We start from the raw sequence: 9701 nt of genomic DNA on the forward strand, positions 1-9701 counted from the left end.
CTGGATTGTTATGATTGTGAGTATTACGTATGAGTTTTACTTTCTCTTTAATACTAATCTCACAGATTTTACCATCGTACCGGTGTCTCCCAGTCACTCCTGTGCCGTATTGATGAAAGTAATAGTGGCTATTGTTGAAGTGTATATGGCTGCAACTCGGGTTTTGACAATGACAATTTTTATCATGATGTCAGGTGTCATTTACTTGGAGATCGAAATATTTGATGACGACTTACGGAAGGCAGTCTCCCCGGATAGTTACATTGCTGAAGTGCAGTGGTTTCGACGACGTCATGGAGATATCTGCCAGATGGTGGGGACAGCTGATGATATTTGAAGCGCTTTTAACGCCGCTGGCAAAATTTTCTCCACCTGTGAAGCAATGCTGTTGTTATACACCATCGTAACCAGTCCTGGAATAATGGCTGACCCCTCGGTTTTGTTGGCTCATTGCTTCTGGTTGACCACAAAGATCATGTATTTGGTTCTGATTTCTTACGGAGGAGGTTACCTAAATCACATGGTAAGTTTTGATAAATATCTCCGTCAAGGATCTCATGTTATTACCGTCGTTTATTTATCTGCATGTTTATCTGTCAGTCTCTCACCAAATTTACGGCCAAAGTTCTAATTAAGTTTTATATCTGTATATAAGATTTGTTCACCTAATCTACGTCATTTGTAGACAGAACACAAATGCACATTTTTATTTCGCCTTGTAATAGTGCTTAGCACAGTATTGTCCCTTTGTTGGAACTTATATTGTACGGAGATCGAGGGCGATCACAATGTAGTTGTGAAATTTGTCCATTCACTTTTGTGATTGGTGTTTTTTTATTTTTTTGTTTGGGACTTGAAACAGTATGTAAAATTTTGTGGGGCTTCCGCGGCCGCGTTGGTTAGCGCGCCATCGCGGCGTAAAAATATAGGAGCCTGTCGCCAATGCCGTCGTCGTGAGTTCAAGTCAAGATTTCGTTGACTTCTTCTCCGGCCGTACGAGGGAATATCTGTTTCAACATGCTGATGGTCGTATGTTCCCTCTGGGAATTTATACTCAAGGACAACGGATTTACGGCTGGAAACGGGACAAAAGCTGATGTAAAAACCATGCCAGGTAACCGACGATAGGAAACTTCCTGACGTAAATTGTTGGCAACTCTCTCTTCAAGTGTGAAATCCCTTTTAATGTTCACTGATGGGGACCTGTCGCAGGCGACAGAACATTTAAGATGTTCGTTCGTTCCTAACCTTTGTCACGAAATGCTCCTATACTCCTCCATCTCCACTATTCCCAGGCCCTCGGTTGCCTTAAACTTTCCATGGCTCTCTTAACACAGTTGAGATCGTACATTTAATCAGAACTAAACTCATTCAAACATGTTGCTACACAAGTCAAACCGTTGCTTGTTTCCTTTTCTCAGGCACATGCCCCTCAAAAGATTATTCACCTAATCCGAGTTAAAGACACCACACCCGAGTTTTCGCTTCATGTAGGAGAAAGTTTCTAAAATTAAGCCTCTGAAGGGAATGCAAAACATGAATTTTCCTCAAAGTGATACGTATGACACGTGACCACGAATCTATCTGACAGAATGCAAATGTCGCTGTAAAGGGTGATTTCGCTTCGCATCAATGTCACACCCTGTAAACCACCAAAAAAAATGTACGCCAATGTTCCATTCTTCTTTATAGTCGAGAAGAAAATGCACGAGACTGCCTGTTCGATCTCGTAAGTTCACTGTTCTTATTTTTCTAGTTTGAAAAGTCTGAACTATGTGTATAGTGTCAACATCAGCAGTCTGGTTTCTCAACTGTTTGTACAGATCTAGGATGGAGAAATTCAAATTTCATAGTTCATAAACAGCTTTTTATGGCGTTTGTATTCTAGTGAAACAGCTTCTGTTATTATTTTTGTCATTTAAACCCTCTTAGGAAATCATATACACTTACGACATATGTAGGGTTTTTTGTTGGCCTGCGAGCTTCACAACTCCGTCGTTTATATTTATAGACTAACGTAAAGAAAATTCCGATCGTCAAGGGCAGATCGATTAAAGCTCCCATAATATCTACTTTACGTTCTCAGATATTGTTTGCATTCATGTGTCCAGAAAATCAATAATGTAATGGACTCTTATCAAGATCAATATTTGGGTATACCTTTAAACCGTTCTCTCGTTAATTCATGCAGATATGATTAATGTCTATAAATTAACCCTGGTATCAGTTTACATGCCGTGGGCGTATATGAACTGTCGAGTCACATTAGAAATTCATTGCTCCACCAACCGGTCAAAGCTGCTAAATTCCTGATTGGAGGATGGGGAATTGGAATGGTTTCATTTAACAGAGAGTGTTTTGAAGAAGAGGGCATACATTCTCATAAATATTTAAACATATAGATTGCTGCGGAAGCTATACTGTTGAATCACTGCGACGAAATGGAAACAGAACTGAGTTAAACATTCTACAAAGACCTACACGTGGCGAATGTGACATATAATCGTGATAAAGAGGGTTTCGTCGTTTAGTTTCGCTCCAGCCAGTCCAGCTTTGGGCGATTCGGTATTAGAGGCCACTGACTTCCCGGTTTCTCGGATAGTTGCAAAAGCTGCTCGAAGACACCTATCGGGGAATCTCCAATGCCACGGACTGGTCGTGTGAGCTCGTCGTCTACCGTAATGAAACCTTACCCGGGCCAAGACAGTGAAAATAGCCAGAAACCGCCGGACAAGATCGAGACCTGTATGAAGGATCAACCTTTCCAACTTACCAAACCTCTTCTGATCTCCATGAGTCTTTTCGGGCTTTTGTTTTTTAAATGCAAGAAGAGCAAGTTATCCTCCATCACAAAAGCATACTTCTTATTCGTCCTACTTCTCTTATTAGTCAGCTTTATTCAGCTGTTCTTCGCGTATAGAGATGAACATTTCGGGGCAGAATCGTTCTTCAAAGTGGTTGTGCATCTCTGGTATCTAAACAACTGTGTGAATGCCCTGGTTATGTACAAAGCCTGCAACAATGAGAATCGCTTTGTTGAGTTTCTTTTCAAATGGTCCAGACTCCTCAGGACAAATCGCGGAATTGTTCCAGACGATACGAGCTTCAGCCTTTCAAACTACGAACGCAGAGTTAAAAGAAGATTCATTTTATTTTTGGCCATTGGCTGGATTGTTATGACTGTGAGTATTACATTTGAGTCTTACTGTCTCTTTTATACTAATCTCTCAGCTTTTGTCATCGCACCGATGTCTCCCAGTCACTCCTCTGCCGTAGTCATGAAAGTAATAGTGGCTATTGTTGACGTATACATGACGGCAGCTTGGGTTTTCACAATGACGGGTTTTATCATGATGTCAGGTGTCATTTACTTGGAGTTCGAAATATTTCATGACGACTTACGGAAGGTAATCTCTCCGGATGGTTACATCGCTGAATTGGAGTGGTTTAGGCGACGTCATCAAGATATCTGCCAGATGGTGGAGACTGCTGATGATATTTGGAGCGCTTTTAACGCCGCTGGCATATTTTTTTCCACCTGTGAAGCAATGTTGTTGTTGTACACCACCGTAACCAGCCCTGGAATAATGGCTGATCCCTTGATTTTGTTGGGTCATTGCTTCTGGTTGACCACAACGACCCTGTATTTGGTCCTTATTTCTTACGGAGGAGGCTACCTTAATCACATGGTAAGTTTTTAATAAATATCTCCGTCAAGGAAGATATATCTTTGCTATCGTTTAACTATCTACATGTTCATGTATCAGCAAATTTCCGACAAAGTTATTGGCGATTTGGAGGTAACTGACTACATCGTAGCAGTGTAGAGTTTGAATTTGTGCTTTATGTTGTGGCAGAGGTGTGCGCTCTCGGAGTGCCTGGTACTTTTAAATGAGTCTCTGCTCCATTAGTGCGTTTAAGTTGCATTTAATTACTTTTGTGATTGGTGTGTTACTTATTTGATTGAGAATGAAAGTGTAAGTATTAAAAATGACGAAATGTATTGACGAATCTCTCAGCTGTAAAATTTTTTCAAGGTTAACCGTTGTGTACATATGGTGGTTGTGTAGGCCACAAGGCCACTCGATGTGTTTGTTCATTCCAAGCCTCTGTTACGTCCCCGCTTCCTATACTTCTCCGCCTCTACCATTCTCACGGCCTTGGTTGCCATAAATTGTCGACTGTTCTTGTAATGCATTGAAACTTAGCTTCTCTTAAACTAAGTTCAAAATATGAGTGTCACGTGTGGCAAACTTGGCCTGTTACTTGTCTTAGTCCGACAGTTTTCTCCGGGTACTACGGTTTTCTCCATTGATAACACTGGCCGCCGTCGTTTTACATGTAAATGAAAATTACATACGGCGAAAAACAATCACTAGAAAATTAGTTCCAAGATAAACCAGAACTCAAAGTGTTTAGCACTGATACACGTTTTTGTCACCAAAACCGTTGCTAGACATATGAAACCGTAGTTTGTTTCCTTTTCTCAGGCACATGCCCCTCTGAAGACAATTCATTCTATCCGAGTTAAAGACGCCACACCCGAGTTTTCACTCCAGGTAAGAGAAAGCTCGTATACCCGAGGGTCTGAACGGAATGCAGTTCATGCACTGCGAAATGACGCTTCTCAAGGTCAATTTACTTCAAAAGTGACACGAATGTCACGTGACCACGAGTCTGTCTGACAGAATGCAAATCTCGCTGTAAATGGTAATTTCGATTCACATCACATGTCACACCCTCTAAACCACCAACGGCAGTTTACGTTAATGTTCCAATCTTCTGGACAGACTAGTTGTGGTCTCCAGATTGCCTGTTCGACCTCGTAGGTTCACTGTTCTGATTTTTCTAGTTTTTATCTGAACTATGTGCATAGTGTCAACATCAGCATTCTGGTTTCTCTTCCAACTGTTTTTACACTTCTAGAATGGAGAAATTCAAAATTTCTCCAGTCGCTGAGAATTCCAAACTACATAATATAGATTTGCTGTGGTCAAATGCAAAATTCCAGTGTTAAGTATACGGACAATATAATATGTCTTTCTGAAAATTGAAAATGCTAAAATTTCTTTTTCCAGATGACGCTGTTTTTGAACAAACTAACAGGACAGGCCATCGGGCTGACTGTTTTGGACATGTTTGTGATTAACAAGCCAACAATTCTGACGGTAAGTTGGTTGAGAAATTATCAACAGTAGTCTCCAGTTCCAAATTTTTATCTCGGCGGGGCAGTCTTTTTAAACAAGAAACATTGCTTCTATTTGATTGGTGGTGACTGACAAACCATTAATTCTAAAGTACATGTATGTCAAACTATAACATCTCTGAGATTAATCCGGTCTGGTTTCAAATCAAGATGAGGTTACACCACAGCCAGTTTAAGTTTACTTAGATTCATTTCTAATCAAAGCTCCAGTTCTAAACGGTGTTATGATATAGTCAGTTTTTATTATGCATAACATTAATGACAAAGTTTTGATTAACTTATAAGCTTGACACCAGCGATTGTTAATCTGAAACTGACCGTTACCAGTAAAAACATCCGACCAGTTCACATTGACTGAATTTCCAGTTTCTACTCCACAGATTGCCGGTGCCTTCATCACGTACTTCATTGTCCTCATACAGTTTCAGCCGCTATCTAATGCTTCAGATTGCACTATTTGTAACTGTACCCAGTTTTGGATTAACTCTACCTTGCAGAGTTCTACAAACTCTCCTTAAAGAACGATAACTAACGTGGATGTATTATACATATATATCTACGAGAATGCTTGACACAAAACAAAAATATATGTTGATTTAGATATATTGACAAGAAGAACAGACTTCCTAATCATATTCTATGGACAAGAAATGATTTGATTGAATACCTGGTAAAGAAATCCACCTGGTAAAGGTACCTTAATGGATATCTAATATCTATAATTTCTGTTTTCCATGATCTCATTGTTTGTACTTTTTGTCAAATTGTTCACATCATGTCGAACAGAGAATCAAAAAAGGAAATCACTTTTTAGATAAAAGTATAAGCTAACAACATCTCACCCGTTTGTGATGCTTTGGAGAGTGGTCGTTCATCGTCCACCCATTATGTCATTATCGAAATGTCAGTACCAGATTACGAATTAGGCTGGATATTTCATAGTTCATAAACAGCTTTTTATGGCGTTTGTATTCTAGCGAATCAGCTTTTGTCATTACTTTTGTCATTTAAACCTTCCTAGAAAATGGTATGCAATTACGATATGTGGAAGTTTTTTTTTATCTTGTTTTGTTAGTCTAACACGCAACACATGGACTCCTTGGTCCCCTGGTAGTATCCCTCTGGAAGCAACTATATCGCAGGCAGTGAGTGTCCCAACAAATCAGTTTATTGTCACAATGGCGCCACAAGCGGTGAGTGTCCCAACAGATCAGTCTATTGAAGAGTGAAAAGTAATGACCAATCCATTAGTATGAAGGGCCAATGTACACTGAGTGTATTTTAGAAGCGCTTGGTTAAAACACTGTGTAGATTCAATTACTGCGCCTATGCAATGAGCTCTGAGCGACAAGATACAGTTGAATGACATACCCGTGGTTGTTAGTAATGCAAGTGGAGCTGCAAACAAAACAACTCATCATTATAATGTTATATATAATGAAAATCAAATATTGAGTTATCACTCAAATATATCCTGTGTTATTAGAGACAAAAGCACCGTTCTGTATGCGGAGAGACTTTATGGCAAATCTCGATTGGAACAGTCATACTTTTCTACTTTCAGATGCGATAATGAAAATTTGTGATGGTTATCTAAATATTTATTTACACGCACAAACAGAAAAGCTGATGTATAAACTATACTACGCTTTCATCATACGGCAGTGATTTCATGGAATCCTCGAGGTAACTGTGAAACGTCACGTTGCCTTGGCAGCCTTTGATTAGACCTGCAAAATCGAGTCAACTTGGGCTTTACATGTGCTGATGGGCTGGCCTCCATCTTCATCCTCCATCTTACCAGCGCTTTAACGGTTCATGCCAACAGGCACACTTTGCAATGCCACGGATCAGCAGCGTTATGCCAGCACCAGCCGCCATGTCTCTACCCACGAAAACACACCGGAACCTGGACAAGGGTAAGGATTCAGTCCGCAAGGATAACATCGAGACTTGTCTGGAAGAGAAACCGTTCCAGCTGACCAAACCTCTTGTGATCTCCATGGGTTTCTTCGGGCTTTTGTTTCTCAACAGTAAGAAGAACAAGTGGTCCCCATTGTCAAGAGCTTACTCCATACTCGTCTTGATTCTCCTGTGGGCAAGCGTTGTACAGCTCTTTTTCGCGTACAAAGATGAGCAGTTTGGAGTTGACACCTTTTTCAAGATCATCGTGCATATATGGTACATACATAGCAGTGTGAATGTCACGGTTACTTACAAGGCTTGTAACACTGAGAAGCGTTTAGTTCAGTTTCTTCTCCAGTGGTCGCGGCTTATAAAGACAAATCGCGGAACTTCTCCCGACGACTCGGTTCTCAGTTATGTGAAGTATGAACGCAATACAAGGCGAATGTTTAATTTGTACTTGATAACAGCCTGGTTCACTATGCTGTTAAGTAGTCTTAGCATTGGTTATTTCCTCTTCCTGACTAACATGATGGATTTCACCATAGCGCCAATGTTGCCGAACAACACGTTTGCCATTCCCACGAAAGCAATGATCAACATTGTCAGCATCTACAGAACGGCTGCCTGGGTATTCACACTTGTGCTTTTCCTCCTCATTTCAAGCATTATTTACAAAGAGTTTAAAATTTTCCACAGCGATCTCCAAAAAGCGGTTTCCCCACATGGCGACATCGCAGATGTGGAATGGTTTCGAAGACGTCATCAAGAAATTTGCCGAATGGTGGAGACTGCTGATGACGTGTTAAGTGCGTTCAACGCCACAGGTATTGTCTTTCCCATGGTTAACGGAATGCTTTTGCTGTATAGTTTAGTTTGGAACGATTTTTTGACAATGGACCCAATACTGCTGGCATCTCGTTGCTACTGGTTATTTGGGGTTATGCTGTATCTGCTGTTGATAGGATATGGAGGCGGGTACCTTAATCACATGGTAAGTCTTTCATCTCCTGTCCATGTCAGATATTTGGGAAACTAAGCAAACTGAAGACCTAATAATATCTCTGGGAAATATTCTGCTATAATATAACTGATCACTTTCTTTGGGGGGTGGGAGGGAAGTTTCCATTTGGATGTGTGCCTTACTTGTAGAGGTTTCCTAATTCCCTTGTGAGCTGTGTTGAAAGTGAAACACCTCTAATTATGGGGTGTGACGCAAATTGTTTAAAATTCTCAAAATGATGCCAAAATCAGATACAAAAAAGAGGGAAAACTTATTTGCAAAGATAGTCTTTTTTCTTTAGAAAAGGGTATTTGGAAATATCTGTGTATGGTGGGTATTTGGGACCACCTCTTGGTATACATCGTGGTTGAACTATAATGTTCTAAATGAGGATGTGACGCACGTCTAATACATTTATTTCAAGGTAAATTTTTTTGTTTATATTCAAAGACATTCATTTACTCTCAATTATGAAAATATTGATGAATATATTAAGATATAAATATGATCAAAATCCAGGTTGAGCACATTTGTTAGCCGAAAGGATCAAATACATTTATTAAACATGTGTTACATCCTGATGAATAACATTATCATACAAAGATAATGTAAACCAAGAAGTGGTCCCAAATACCCACCATGCAAAACTTATACTCAACTGTTGTTTTCTCCTTAAAGAAAAATCGCAAAAAATATTGAAGACCACATTTACAACTAAATATTTGAACTCTTTCATCTTAACATCTTGTAATTGTTGTGCTTTCTCCAAATTTAAATAAGTAATTAAACGAATATATAAATGAATAAAACTGAATAGTAAAAAAAAAACAATTAACAAACAAAGAAACAAACTGAATGTTTGTCTTCCATTTTAACTAAACATATTACATGTCATATGTTCTTTACACTTGAAATGATTTCGTTTTGTGGGTACACGGCCTGGGCGCACTGAGAAATCTCACAATCTCACATTGTTTGTGAGTCACACCTAAGATTTTAATAGAGGAAGTTGTAACTTCCTCGCTTGGCGTTCAGCATGAATGGGATAACGCAACTACTGGTTGACCCGTATCAGTATAATGGCTGAGTCGGGGCGGCTTACTTCGTCTTCGGTAAGTCGTCTCAGTAATGCAGCGCTAGCTTAAAGAGCGGTTGAAATCCGTCCTGCAACAAGGAGGTGCACTACGTACACCCTAAGGATTCCTTCGTCGTCATATAACTGAAAAATTGTTGAGTTCGACATTAAACCCCAAACACTAACTCACTCACTCAGATTGTTTGTGTTGATTGACATCACTTCCTGCCTCATCACCGTGACCCTAGTGACCTCGGCCTTCTTGAAGGTTTCTGTACAAATTTTTTTATTGGTGGTAGTGATGTAAAGTGAGTGTAGCACTAAGGAGTGTGGAGCAATCTGTGTTTCATTATATTTGTCCAGGCGCATGCTCCTTTGAAGACAATTCATAATATTGAGATAAAGGACACATCCCCGGAGTTCTCACTTCAGGTAAGTACTTTTGCTTTGGAAATAAGATCTAACCGTATGTTATTCTCGACGCGTTATCAGAGATCTCAGACTCGGAATCG

This window comes from Liolophura sinensis, chromosome 5 (genome assembly GCF_032854445.1).
Source record: "Liolophura sinensis isolate JHLJ2023 chromosome 5, CUHK_Ljap_v2, whole genome shotgun sequence".
Classification (NCBI taxonomy): Eukaryota; Metazoa; Mollusca; class Polyplacophora; order Chitonida; family Chitonidae; genus Liolophura; species Liolophura sinensis.